The following is a 16,319-nucleotide window of genomic DNA, read 5'->3' as shown; positions in this document are numbered from 1 at the left end:
AGTACCAGGTGTGCAGGCCAGCTGTCCCTTTCTATTAATCTCCCTTCTTGGCTCTTTCGTGTCTGTGTAAACAAAAGTCTCCCGCAGTCATATGTTCCAGGAGAGAAAGTTGAAAGATGATTAAAAGATTAAGATTAAGGGAGGGGCCTATATTCCTTTCGCCCTTCCTTGTCAGGCAGTGCCCAAAATGCACTGTTTTAGTGGCTGGAATTCTTGGGAAATTATAATAATATATAAGATTAACTCATCGTAGAAAACCCATTTCTCAGGGGAACTTGCCAGTCCTGAAAATGACGTGAAGGCAATAAACATTTAGGTCTCCATTCTATTTACTCATTATCACGACAGTAAATGAATCTCATTACCGTGACAATTTCGCTGTTTTACAGTCGACTGCATTTAGAGGAGAAACAATATCATGCAAGCAATTATGCAGGTAAAAAGGTTGGCCATTTAGGTTCTAGGTATGTAATTACAGTAATCCTTGTTACCGCTGGTTCTGCTTCTCTGCTCAGAGTTCTCAAGGGCTCGCAGTTTTGCAATTCGATTTAACCATGCTGAAAATCCTGCATAAATGGCTCTCACACATTTCTCCCAAATTCATCTTAAGACAAAAGCATACACTATTTGACAAAACCCAGCCCTCATGAGATTTGAAGGGGAAAATAATAAACAAAATTCCTTTCGGCTGAAAGCCATCTCCCACATGAAATTGGCTAGGTTATAAGCATATATATAATGCTATTATATACATATGTATATGTATGTATGTATGTATGTATATGTATATATATATATATATATATATATATATATATATATATATATATATATATATAAAATATGAATGTATATATATATATATATATATATATATATATATATATATATATATATATATATATATATATATATATATATATTTTTTTCTAATTTCCCTGGGGTTATGTGATTTCTAGTGATCTTTACAGGCCGGCAACGGAAACTTTATTTAACTGGCCTTGGAGTTCTGACTTGCCCAGGGGAAATTGCAAAAAACAAAGAACAAGGGATGATTTTAGGAGCTGAAGGCTCTACTCCATAAGGAAATATTACGTAAACACCTGGGATAAATTAAGGAATTATATTTGCAAAAGAAAAGCATTAGAAGGGAAACTGGGTAACTGAACTGTTAAAGGGCTTGCAACGCCTGAAGATCCTCCTGCTGGAGTCTTGACTAAGGGCAAGGCACAGTCCAAGATGAGTCCACTGCAAATAGGTCCCTCTGCAAGAGAGATTTACACATTACACGCCAGTAAAGGAAAATATAACACAGGATATGACTCAAGTCTGCACTGAGGGTGCCAAGGACTCAAGGAATAACTGAACACTTTACACTGGAACAAGAAACACTGCAAAAGGCACCTAACAAATGACACAAGGATGAGAAACAATACTGGCACTCAGTAACACTTCAAGAGGGCAAACGGTCGTAGCTGAAATGTGTTTACTTGCAATTTACCTTAGGGGAAGCAGGTCTCTGGCGAAGGATGACGAGGGACAATCACACACTTGACTTCGTACTCATGTTCCTGGGTTGGTTCTTTCGAGGATGACGGTAGTATTGGGTTCACGTCAGGAGTCTGGTGTGGACATCTGTGTGTAAGGGGGGAAGTTGACCTCTCAGCGTCTTGTATCACTCGCCCCCGTGTACGGCTAACTGCAAACTGCTAACAGCCCAACTGCATCGTGACTGACCACCCAACGACCTCTCAATGACTAACTCGAGATGTCTCCTGTCCTTCTCTTTTAAGGCCACGGCCAAGTGTCCTCACTGAGTGCAAAGATTGGTGACCGTGTGCAAAAGATGTGTCATTTTTCCCAAGTGTTCAACCATTTGGTTGCCTCTTCCCAGAGGTATCCTGCAAAAGGAAAGACAATTCAGCAGCTTAATCTGCCTTTAGAAGGTTGTTTTAAGCAGCTTAGTTGGGCTAAGCTGCTTAAGGGAGTGGCACCTAGCCTCTCATCTTTGCCCCTTTCCACCGTGCCACCTATATGTCTGTTTCAGGTAAAGGAAAGGGACAGATCGAACTGCTGATAACTTTAATTGTTTTGATATCTAGGTCCACTAGGACCAGCCATGCAGCGACGATTCTACTCTCAATAACTAAGGGCAAATTAAGGGTCGTCAGTGCAGCAACTTCTTGTATTATAATAATATATATATATTATTATACACACACACACACACACATATATATATATACATACATACACATACCTGTATAATATAGTATATGTAGTATATGTATAATATATATATATATATATATATATATATATATATATATATAATATATATATACATATACACAAATTTCTATCAATCTTTCATTATACTTCTAATTTTTCCATTTTCTTACTTTTAACGTTATCACATTTATAATTATTACTCCCCGGCTCACGTAACCCAGATTCATTAACTGATACCATTTCAGACCAATACATGCCAAGAAATTGTGCAATTCCAATATCCAGCAATGAGTATTCAAATGTTCACACATTATTACTACATTCAGCTACTTATATTTCAACACACACAGCTCCACCTCCATCAGTTTTATTACACTCTCTATCAATAAACTGAATTCTTATACTCTCTCTCTCTCTCTCTCTCTCTCTCTCTCTCTCTCTCTCTCTCTCTCTCTCTCTCTCTCTCTCTCTCTCTCTCATGCTAACGGGATAATTCCCATCTACTCGCCTGCATTGCTCTATATGTCCTCTAGATGCACAATAAATATTCTTGCCCAAACTTTCTTATTCCATGATGTTTCTTCATTTACCACTCACTCTCATGTTCCAGTCGATTTAACGGAACAAACCAATACACATTTACATAATACATCCAAAAGGCAGTATGAAACTTATAATCTTACCTTAAAGGATAGACATTCAATAAATTGGATGAAGTAATCCACTACCATCCAAGGGGACCGTGACATATGTAATACTTCCACGCCTCTGTTACTTACCTACCTTAGAGGATCATCTCGTGGGTCTCCAAAACCAAACCAGGACTTTCAGTGACTACGGATCCCATCCAGCAAATTGTAATCTGAAAGGAAAAAAAACTATGTAAATAATGTGACACCCTTAAGAAGATTTGCATCGTTCAGTTGTTAAACAGTCTATGACCTTACCAGAAATAGCAATTGCTGTCTAATGCTTAAAGAACGCTAGGCTTCCTCAAATTCAGAAATACTGGCTGACAATCCTGAAAAAATATGAATCATTCGGCTTCAAGTAATGAAAGAATAATGAAGACGAAAAGGTCAAAACCAGTAACATAATTATCACCATTTTCAGTCAGCATCTCTTATTCAAAAGACAATGGATAAGAATTATAACTTCTGATCCAACACTTTCGTTATATTTGTTGAAAATCCTACACATATACATACATACATACATGTATATATACATATGTATGTGTGTGTATCTAATATACTGATATATATATAAATATATATATATATATATATATATATATATATATATATATATATATATATAATTATATAATATTTATATATATATGTGTGTGCCAAGAATAAATCTAAGGCACCCTAACCAGCCCAACACGGTTCAGAGAGTTGTTCAGAGGCGTCATCAGAAGTTTAGAAATCAGTGAAAATTTGGGAGGTTGGAAGAAAAAATGGCTTACCTTAACCAATATATATCCAACTACAGATTTGAAATGTTTCTTCCGTCATGAATTGCAATCGTCTCCCATGTATGGATACATAGCCATGTTTATACATTCGTGAGACAAAATCAAGAAAATACCAATAACCATAAACGAACATGGAAGTCCCCATTTATTGGCTACAGTTGTCCTTATGGGACAAATAAAAAAAACAGGCACAAATTTCCATAATACGAAAAGAGAGGCAAACACAGAGAGAGAGAGAGAGAGAGAGAGAGAGAGAGAGAGAGAGAGAGAGACTATAATCATTATATGGGGTACCACACCGCAACAAGGAACATGATTGCATGTCAGCAAACTTGAGAATAATATTTACATATTACATTCTTGAGAATAATAGGAAAACAATGAAGACAGCGAAGCAGAAGAGAAAGAGCATTACGGCACAATATGACACTGTTACGACATCCAGCTTTTGACTTTAGACTCCAACCACAATGGAGGTGAACAGCCGAGAGACCTTGGGAGCCAATTACTGACATACGCCCGAGCGATCAAGTGTGCAGGTAAATTGACATATCAAAAGTATGACTACAAAGAAATAGGAACATAATATTATACACTGTAAGTCGAAGATATATATATATATATATATATATATATATATATATATATATATAAATATATATATATATCCCTTGATTTCACGATTATATATATATATATATATATATATATATATATATATATATATATATATATATATATATTTTATATATATTATATATATATATATATATATATATATATATATATATGATTTCACGATTATATATATATATATATATATATATATATATATATATATATATATATATATCTCCCTTTATTTCACGAGGTTGCAGTTGTAATAATAAAGGCCATATAATTTAAAAACATACAGTATTAAAAGATTTTTAATTTGTATTTTACTGGACGATTCATAGTATTCTAAGTTCTGTTTTCAAAGGTGGAAAATACTGGGCAAGGAACAAGGACGACACCACTCACAAGATCGGAGCGGGGATTAGTTGGAATGGTAAGGCAAAGAGAAGGCATCAATGTTCGGTTGGAACAGCGACTTTCCTTAATTTACCGTTTACCGATCGGAGTGGGACAGGTTGCCGATTACGTTTTATGTGTAAAAAAAATCACTTTTCATGTTGCAGATTTACAGAACGATTTTCTGCTTGCATGTGAGAGGCCTCACGAATACAAAACTGAATGGGTTATTTTCGTAGCTTTAGACCTCTGTGCCATATTTACCACTCCACACTCACCCTTCCTCCTTATCCCATTTCCTTTCCTTTCACTGACTTCCCTTGTCACTCTTAAAAAAAAAAAATATTAAAACTGCCATGAAGACAATGCAATCTCTTCTGAGACCCTACTGTCCCCGAGCACATTTCATCATTAATGCAATAAATAATTTCCAATAATTACCTTCTACAACAAACATCTTTAATTATCATCCATATAACATGAACTCTTTTAGCCCATGAATCCCATGACAACACTTCCCTTTATTCTCCAACATTTTCCCATAACTGTGTCATAAACACTTGAGCCACATTCTTATTCTCTGTCAAATCAACACTGTTCTCCTCTTATCAATCATCCTGTTATGTCTTACTTTCTCAGTAACTGAAATTCTGCTCAAGACCTTCCTGGGTCTACCAAGTTCTTTAATGCCCTAATTTCTTTTGTCACCTCTCTCTCATTTCCCTTAACACAAAAGAGTATTTCCTCCGAAACCAGCCAATTATGCTTTCACCACCAAAAAGAAAGTGAAAATGCTCAAAGTTGATGTGATGTTGGGGGGGGGAGATGATCAAAACCTTTCGTAATAAAAAAATTATAAAAAAATACTCCAAACATCTACAGTATACTGTACATGATGAAACTCTGATGAAACTAACCCAATATAAATGGATCTACTTTGACACTCATTATCCAACTTTGACACTCATTATCCAGTGACGGGTTCTTCCAAAAACGTTTCGGTGAAAATCAGTTTCCCGGATATCACTTTTAAAACAACATCGCTGCTTTTACAGAAACCTGGTCCAACGATATAGCTACAGTATATAACACATCCAGCAAGTGCACACTACTGTACCGATTTGGACACACAAACGCACACACACACACCGACGTCTCTGTGGTTTCTGAACTGAGTTTCTAGCAAGAGAAAACGACACGGGTGAGACAATTGTTTCATACTATCATAGACAAGAGAAAAGATGATCAAGATAGTTTCTCTTGTGAAACACGAGGACAAGGAGAAGCGAACGTTCGCGTATTAGAGAGAGAGAGAGAGAGAGAGAGAGAGAGAGAGAGAGAGAGAGAGAGAGAGAGAAATACGTCAGTGTAAGACTGCAAATGGGTTCTTGGTGCTTTCGGATATTAACCCTGCAACTCATGCGGTTTGATCGCTTGGCAAAGTAATCCAATCAAGCCAAAAAATATTAAGCGAGCTGTTTACCTGCATATCCTCTGGCTATATTATATAATGACACGCAAGATGTTTTGAGAAAAAAGTCGAAGATTAACTTCAGTGAATGAGGTTGTTGAAAATAACTTTTTTTTTTAATTAGAACATATTAAAAAATTATTTACAACTCTGAAAAGAAAAATTCTCTTATTTTATATTTAAATATAAACGCTGATGGGTCGCACAAGCATAGGAGGAGGCTATCCTTCTTGGACTGAAACATCTACCCCTTTTTCCAATATGAAACGTAACTTTTTCTGGTGAAAACCTGAAAGGAAATATGACATTTTATCTACCACGTTCGCAAAAGGTAGAAGAACACGAACTTACATTGCAAAATGTTAAAAACTATGCCTTTTTCCAGAACACAAAACGAAAAGGAGAACTGCATTATTTTTAAAATGAAGCTAGAGTAAACAGCATATTTCTTACATGAGACTTATCAGCAATGAAGCCCTTTTTCTAAGTGGAGAAATAAGGGGAACGATTTCTTTTCCTTATTATAAAATCAACAGGCAAATATTTCAGAATGAAAAGAAAAGCTTTTTCCATACATTTTAAAACTAAAAACTAAAAACTGTCCTATTTCTATTTACTACAACGAGTCAGACACAAAGCATGAACTAAAAGATAAATGAAAATCAAGGATTTCCCTTTTCTGAAACGTCTCTTTCTTGCATGAAACTAGGAAGTAAGTAAGCCACGTCTTAAGCACGAAAGTATAAAGTATACCGTACGTTGTATGTTCCACAAACCAAAACCCACCATGGAAGCTGGCTCAAATCCATTACAACATATCTGAAAATTCACCTGAAGAGAGATATGGGGTAAAATTTCATAGAAAGTGGAGTTTTCATGCCTATTTTTATTATATGGATTTCTTTCGCTTTACATTTACGCTCTTTGAACATAATTCACCAAAGTTTACCAGTACTTACATAATATATATGTATATGTATATGTATATGTGTGTATATATATATGAAATATAAAAACACCGTATCGTGCTTCTTAACTATCTACATTAATACTCTTGATTAGAAAGATGAAATGTATTTGTAAAAATATGTATTGGGTTTCCATATATTTAAAAAAATACATTTCGTCTTTCTATTCAGAAGTGTGTATATATATATGTGTGTATATATATATATAACATTCAGTCATTGCATATGTTATACACACACAACCACACACACACATACACACACACACACCACACACACACTACACACACACACATATATATATATATATATATATATATATATATATTGCTGTTCGACCTCTCTCCTTTAATCTGTAGGAATAGAAAAAGGAAACGAAAGACATGACAAGACAAGGCAGCACCAAGGACTAGCTTCCTCCCTGGGAGCAAGGGAGGGAAAGTTAACTTTGTGTTGTTATTGTGTTCAAAAGTAGCTAATGGGTTAGTATTAGAGACCTATCCAACAGGGAGGGGTCTCACCAGGCCCTCTTTAGTTTGGGTTTCCTGTAACCTCATTTTCCTCTGTACTATCTATCGGCGAGTTCTTGTTATTCTTTCAGACTGCCTGCAAGCTATGGCAGGATCGCTGTTTACGAAAACAACAGCAATCCTGATCTCGACCCAGGGTCAGAGAGAAACAAGCAGTCCTACAGAGCACACCATCATTAGTGCTCCTGCTTACTCTGTCCTTTGTCTATTTACTAACTTAGTGGAACATGTTAGTTGCATTACCAGACCCCACGCATCAATTGCAAGTGCGCGAGAGCATTCTACGTATGTAAGTCTGAAAATACCAATTACTCGCCGTTCTTTTGCTATTTCTCCCATTGTATTTATTTTCTTTTAATTTCCCCCTTCTCTGCCATTGACTAAAGATCCTGGTGGAATCATATTTCCTGTAATATGAAGTCGAGTATACGAAGTATAATTAGTGTGCCTAGTGAGATTGTTTAAGATATTCCCCTTGCAGTAATTAAGAATTAGGGAGAGGTCAATTATAAGTTATCCTCCGGCAAGCCCTGAGACCTGGTCATACCTTTGTTTGGAAGAGGAATAGTCTTTAATATACTAGAGAACTGCTTATGAGAGTGCTACTAGAACTATCAGCTGTTGCGTTATAACCTAAGTAGGGGAAATATTACTGTGTCCGAAGGGGACTATTTAATTCATTTGTTCCAGAATAAATCAAAATATTCAGTAACCTAGTTCCAACTGGTGACCTAATCTAATTAAAATAATTGTCTATCTTTTGGGGTAACTTCCAGCCTTAATTGATAGGATTATGTGGTCTTCGGTATAGCAAGGCTGCATTAATCACAGTAATTAATAACTAGCCTCATTCACCGAATGACTCCCGTAACTATATATATATATATATATATATATATATATATATATATATATATATATATATATATATATATATATATATATATATATATATATATATATATATATATATATCATTCAATCATCGCATATGGGTTTTCGTCAGGACCAAGGCTATAATATCACAATGTAGTACAGCTAAACCAACCGGTTTCACCGAAGTAATGTTGAGATTTCTCTTACGGGTTGTAAAATGACGAGATTATGTATTTACATAAAATCCCAATCCATAACTGAAATTTTTTAGCATTACCTTCAGTTCAAAATAACCAAATCATACAACATTATCCAGCAAGATATTCACAAAAAGTCATTAAAGTACATATGTAAAGCATTAGCAACTTTTTGTGAACTCTTTCAATAAATTCAAGTCATCTTGCATCACAGTTACTCAACAGGTCAAAAGTTGGACAAAATAAACGCGTAACTTGAACAAACTTACTAAATGCTGAAATTTTCATTGAAAATAATCGATATTTCATCATGAGAGGCATTGGTGCTTCTTGGTAATAGGATGTAGAAACGATTGGCTTCAATCATTTGAGATATGAGTCACTTCAGAAGCAAATCACAGAAAATCACCAATAAAATACTGTACAGTTCTGACGGAAATTGCGAAGAAATGGGTTAGCGATTTTATTCCAATTCTAGCATCACGTATTATCATTCCTAAAATTAAAGCCGAAAGTCACAATGATTATTATAAAATAATAATAATTATTACTTTCGTGTTAAATCTGTTAATAAAAATATTTATATAAAACCTGAATACTGAACTGAGGGGAACACAGTTGTAAATTTAAACAAATAAAAGAAATATCTAATAGCTTTACATTGTAAATAAAAAAAATAAAAGGAATATTTTCCTTACGAAAAACAGGCAACACACATATAAATAATAATATTGTTAGAGAGATTCTTGTAATAGTTGTACTGAAAATGTTCCTTCGGTCGTAAAAAGTAAATTTGAATAATACCATCGCCTAGTACTTACAGTGTGTAGCCCACCACAGCGGCTCTATTTTGGCCGTGGCACCTTGACCGAAGAACAAGAGGAAGAAGCAAAAAAAAAGAAAAATAAATAAAAAAAAGTCCACTGGTTTGTCGGAGCGTGTTAATCTGCACTCTACGAGCCATTACTAAACTATATACATACCAGCTGAAAGTTGCAAGGAACTTCGCTGCCGGGTGAGAGATGCCGAGTTTAATTGGCTGCATTTAACAGACCCTAAATTAATGGGCAGATGCAAATGCTGCACGTTCTCCTGCGAGGGATATTCAGCTGGATTTGCAATATACAATCACCCTGCTTCCATTAGGAGATAATTTCATGCCCAAAGAGAGAGAGAGAGAGAGAGAGAGAGAGAGAGAGAGAGAGAGAGAGAGAGAGAGAGAGAGAGAGAGAGAGAGAGCTTTAATTTAACAATATGCTACCATTAAAATTATCCAAAAAGATATTCTAATTGAATGATCACTGTGAAATGCTGCTGTTTGTGCTGCTGCTGCTGCTGCTGCTACTACTACTACTACTACTAATAATAATAATAATATTGCTAAAGGGTATGACCAGCTCATGAACTGTTTTCAGTCCATTAAGAAAGCACTTTAAAAATGTACCAAAAACCGTTGGTATCATTCCCTCATTATGAGTCCGTCGACAATAAATCCTGCATTGCCATGGAGCACTCACTCGACCAGCCAGTTTTCATCATGGAATATCTAAATACTCTACAGAGGCCTCCGTATTAAACAGACACTAAACGAGCAGAAAGGGACAGGTGGCCCCTTCTACTGTACTTCACTTTTCTCTTTCCTACCATTTTCTCAGTTCGGCTACAAGCTATATTTTGTTCCCTATAACGACGAGGCAGGCTATAAGATGGACGGGAAGCTGGACTGAGGCATGAGTGGTTTTCTAGAAAGCATCGCACGAAGAAGCTTCGGCTGAAGAATTTGAAGCCAAATAGATGGCTTCAGTCACGCTATCTTGCAAAGCATGCAGAAAGTGCTCATAACGTATTTGGGTGGATGCCCATTCATCTTACCAGCAGCCTCATTTGTTTCGAACAGAAAACCATCAGAGGAGCGTCTCAAGTTTTCTAAGTTCTCCCAGTGGATAGACCAACATACAAACTTGAAAGGATGGATCTATCGGCATATAGTTTCATAAAAATACACAATTATCTATATCATTGTAATAAATTAGCTTTTTTCATAAAACGAAGGTTTCCAGAGAAAAAAACAACAAACATCTCCACTAACATCTTTTAACTACTGATTATTGTTATTGCTTTATTGCAAGATAAGCAACCATTCACATGAACCAATTATAAAATGCTTCCAAAAAAAAAGAAAGTACATTTGTAAAAAAGGGGCAAACACCGCAAAAAAATTAAACAGATAAATTAACATGAAAACAAAACTGTATATCAATATATATAAAGAACAATCTTCTTCACCAAAAATTTAAGTAATAATAAAAACTAAATGAATGGTTCGTGGTTCTTGAAAGAAAGCAGTATTGCTGGATCTCTTCAAGCTAAATATTGTCAATAAAGATATTGCTAAGAGGATAATTCCACATATTTACCGGAAAACTTATGAGAGGCTCCGCATGCTGGGGTTCCCGATACTCTGCAAAATGTGCTCTAAACGCTTTTCCTGGTGAAATAAAAGCTCAAGGAAGATGATCTGAATTATAATCACATCGCTACGAAAAAGCTAAATTTACCAGGAGCCCACTGACATCCACACAGAAGCACAATATTTGCAGAACAAACGATTGAGAGACTGGATTTACCGTCATCTCGGTGGATGTCGAACGCCTATCATCTATAGAGTAATAAATTTAATAGTCTCCATTTTGGTGGAATCCGCCTCATGACTGCCATAAGTTCCAGATCTCTGTAAAATCTAAACCCAGCTTAATTTTGCATTAAGGGGAAAGAACAGCTGCCACAATGACAAACATTGCCATTATATTATAAAGCCTTTATTTTCTAAATCAACAAACAAGCCATTTGAAAAGACTAACTAGTACTCAAAAATAATGTTCTAGATTCAAGACACCTATATAAGGGCTTGAAGGTCCTTTTTTTTTTTTTAATAACCCAAGATAGCACTGGAATTGTAACAGTTAGGACTTATACAACCTAAGTACCAGAACTGTATTAATATTTCCTCTCTCATCTACGTAAATGTTATTTACAATATAAAGACTTTTATAGAGATGACCCAAATACTCTTTTTTTTTATAATGGGAAAATCCACCAGTACTAGTATTTAATGTCTAAAGAAAAGGAGAGGCATCAGGCAGAGTGATATAATTCCAGAGACCTGGGTGGCCTCAAAGGCTCTGCAATGTAGCTTTTTGTTTCCAAGAACTAGAGTTCTCATCATTATGATCAAAGATGGAGGATTGTAAATTAGTGCACAAAAAATATGAGGCTGCCTTATTTCTTGTAGACTGCGCTTTCAATTAGTATTATAATTTCCTCTTGCAAATTTATAGACTGATTCTTTCACCAAAGTTCTGGGCATTCAACTTATATTGAACTTCGTCTGTTTGTCGCGGTATTCTCGCCAACATGAATCATCTAACCAAGGGTGATCACTGACAGTTTTCCTACTGATAAGCTAATATATAAGGAAAGGCGCCATTCAGTGTCTTCAGTGGATTGGGCTGCCTTTAATTTTACCCACAAATATCTTTAAAGCCTCAGCCGTTTTAAATAGTTCATATGAAGTTCATATGTGGATTACTGACTTCAACTGATACGACTTGTGCCATGCAGACTCACGCTTGGTTCCTCCCGCTTATTTTTCACTCCAACTTTTTCTTTATGGACACTTCTCATCCCCACCCCGACACCCACGCCCCAGTCCTCCTCAATCCCCAGACACTACACAAAAAATTATTCATCTCATCATCTTCCATTTGTTCTTTCACTTGAATTTAACACTGGTACTTTACTTCCCTAACGGAATTGGTGCTTCAATACTTTATTGTTCTATTCTAAACTTTTATTTACAAATGAGGAATTGGCTTTTTCTTGCAACCTATTGTTTCTCGCAAATACCGGTATGAATTACCCATTAACCATGCTGCAATCATCCATGTTGTATTATTTGCTCTCGTTCCCTTGCTCTCATCTAGTCTCTTGTCTTAGAATTTGCCAATGCTCTCCGCTTACAAATACTTTCAAACTGTTTTACTTGTCTCTGCGCCTTCTCTTTAACATAAACAATCAACAATTTACGACCCACTTGCGAGCTCCTTTAATTCAAGTATTATTATGCTTAAGCTTTCCCTATCGAATACTGTCCTGTGATAAAATACTGTATTTTCTCTACTAAAACCTACTCTCAAATTGCTTGCTTCATGTTATTCACGGCCAGTTTTGAACACAGTGTAAAATAGGTGGCTTAAACAACATCAAGAGTTCCATATTCTACAAAAATAACTCTGCACTTGATTACAAAAAAAAAAAAAAAAAAAATATTCAAGGAGGTATTATTATTATTATTATTATTATTATTATTATTATTATTATTATTATTATTATTATTATTATTATAGGTAGTGCAACATGACCACTAATCTACCATTTAAAAGGGACCGTACACCGTATTCAACTCTCGTATTCATAAAATAGCAATCTTGGAATTCTAATGAAATATACGCCAGAATTCTCGCAAAATTACAGGTTAAATTCTACTATCTGCTGGGCTCCACTTTTGACAACAAAACAAATAAAATTTTACCTATTTCTTATATTTCGCTAAATCATCTTACCTCTGTCTAAATCTATTCCTAAAGGCTTGGAAAAAGATAACTGCAGAGCTTTGCCGGAAATATCCAGAATTATGCCCAATCCTTGTACATCTTTCAGAGACAACTTAAAATTTCTGCAAGATTCTCCTGTGAAATTTCTTTGTTATCTTATGGCCTTTGGCGACGAACACATCCAAAATGTAAGAAAAGCGAGAAAAACCGAAAGAAGAAAGATGGAAGGGAATAACTTGTTAATAAACAAATACTTGTACCGTACACAGCATACGTAAGCGTATGACTAAACAAAAGCAAAGAGAAAATGGAAACATAATCAAACCAACAAACAACACGCACTCTCATTAACAGTGATTTACACCGAAACCCGAAGTAGGTGTGGGCGCCATAGCGTCGGCAACATCAAACGAGACAACAGACCAAATAAAGGGGAGGACAGAGAGGAAAAAAAAAAAAATGTTGTGAAACTAATTTCACGCTTAGGAATACAACCCTGGCAAAATCTGCGAAATGTCACATACTGGTTATCACATTTTGACGACCCTTAACGAGGTTATGTATTTCACAAAGAGACACAAACCACACATTTTAAATACCAGGATTACCGCACCATTACATTCTAGAACTTTTATTCATGAAAAACACTTCATTAGCTTCTGCTAAATGACGTACAATATGTAAATTAATATTTGCAAGAAAATTCCTTACATGGCGTTCAATCATTAAATGCTTTAAAATTCTCTAGTGAGCTAAAATCCAGGTGTTTAAGAAAACGAAAAAGAAACAAACCATGCGCACAAGCTTGCCCATAGCCATATGCACTACAACCACGCTCAAAAGCCATTCACAATTCCCTGCCTTGTGCATTGTAGCATCAGACATTCTCCACACCCATTTCTCCATCCCAATGAAGGGAGAGACGGGAAGTTTCAAGTCGACATGCGATCTGAGTCCACTCCTCGCCTCGGAAACAAAACGCTCGAGTCTCAACAACCCCAGAATTTGTTAAACTGTGACCTCATGTAGGGTCAGTTCGTGTTCGCTTTTACCTCGAAGCAGCTCATGTAGAGGGGACCTCCCTCCACCACTATACCATCCATAGCTAGCTCCACCACCACTTCATCTCCAACCATACTTCCTCCACCACTCTATCTCCATCTATAGCCAACTGTATAATTATGTTGTAAGACGTCGCCAATACTACCGCTAACTAGACAGGCATGGGAGGCCTTGCATCTCTTCTCGAGTCTCTCTCTCCTTCAAACTCCTGGTTATCAGGTAAGCAGATACAAAAAGTGGTTGTAACTTTCCTTATTCCTTTGTTTATGTTCCTGTTTTCCCATTAAATCGTCTTTTTTACGGCATGTTACGTTAAACTTCTGGGACACATGTTGCAAACACCTCCCTCACAGATTATATTTGCATATATATCCACCTATATTACGCAATAGTGATTCAACCTTTAAGAAAAATTGGAGTTGGTATATTTTCGACCTTTAAATAAATCTTAACTGCTATAACAACGATAATGTATCTCTCTCTCTCTCTCATATATATATATATATATATATATATATATATATATATATATATATATATATATATATATATATATATTTATAGATATAATGTATATACATACAAAATATATATAGTGTGTATATATGTATGTATGTATGTGCGAGTATATATAGACACACATATGTATATATAATAAATATATATTAATATATATGTGTATATATTATTGACGATCACCACAAAACAGCATTTGCATGTACATGAGAGAGAGAGAGAGAGAGAGAGAGAGAGAGAGAGAGAGAGAGAGAGAGAGAGAGAGAGCTTGTTCATTTTCGAGAAACAAAAGAACCAATAAATATGACTAATTGTGGCCAAGTGCTCCTTCAGTCTTATAATGACGAGCAACCAAAGAGAACAATATTTTTCACAATCCTCACTATCACCACGATGACGTTTATAGTCCTTCATACGTTATCACGATTCCACTGTCTTAAATAAAACTTTTCTTCCATCTATAAATATTAAATCATATATATATACATATATATATACATATACATATGTACAGGTATATGTGTGTGTGTCTGGCAATGAAATGAAAGAACTGAACTTGAGTTCTCAAACAGCATTTGAACTCTTGTCTTCCCAGCTGCAAGCACACACAGATTTAACTGATCCCACTACAGAACGGCAAAGCTGTATGCTGGCAACTAGGACCACACAGATTCAAATCCTGCTTAGGGGCTGAAGTTCTATATTCACATTTAATTGCCAGTACAGCATTTACAGCAGCACGTGAAAAAGTGATTATAATGTCAGTTACATAAATGGATACAAATCATATATATATATATATATATATATATATATATATATATATATATATATATATATATATATATATATATATATATATAAATATAATATAAAATGATGAACCATTATGGTAATATAAGATCTCGACTGTCCGGCCTGTTATCTAAATGAAGTTCCTAAATGTTATTAAAATTAAAAAAAGAAAAAATAAGAAAAAAAACACTATCTTTCTAGTCCTCTGTTAATAACGACCATGACTAATGCACTTTGTGAATAAAACCGCTACAGCAACATAATACTGGAAAATGTTTTTATATTAAAACTTCCAAGAAACCTCGACCGCTTGAAATCAAATATGGCAATTAAAATGCAATTCATATTCTATTATATTTACTTCATCCTGCTTCATTACTATAATAAGAATTTGTATTTTTCCAAAAAAAATAATCATCTACGATCATTCTGCGTACTAAAGATTTAAAAGTGTTCATGTCTTTCCATAAAAAAGAACGAGAATAAAGAAAATAATGACTCAGTTAAATCATAAATTACGTGATAACATGTACAAAGAAGAAGCCCTCAAAAGTATTGATAGCTA

At 35.1% G+C, this 16,319-nt stretch overlaps 1 protein-coding gene across 1 annotated transcript in view; it reads right to left on the bottom strand.

Moving 5' to 3' along the window:
- Positions 1 to 16,319, bottom strand: part of LOC136843230 (alkylglycerol monooxygenase-like) — a 790,153-nt gene that overhangs the window by 462,554 nt on the left and 311,280 nt on the right. The window contains exon 4 of the mRNA XM_067111313.1: positions 3,016 to 3,094. The gene's annotated coding sequence lies outside the window, so the exon portion shown is untranslated. The remainder of the gene's footprint in view (positions 1 to 3,015; positions 3,095 to 16,319) is intronic.

This window comes from Macrobrachium rosenbergii, chromosome 11 (assembly GCF_040412425.1).
Source record: "Macrobrachium rosenbergii isolate ZJJX-2024 chromosome 11, ASM4041242v1, whole genome shotgun sequence".
NCBI classification, from domain to species: Eukaryota; Metazoa; Arthropoda; class Malacostraca; order Decapoda; family Palaemonidae; genus Macrobrachium; species Macrobrachium rosenbergii.
This window is presented reverse-complemented; position numbering and strand designations above follow the sequence as displayed.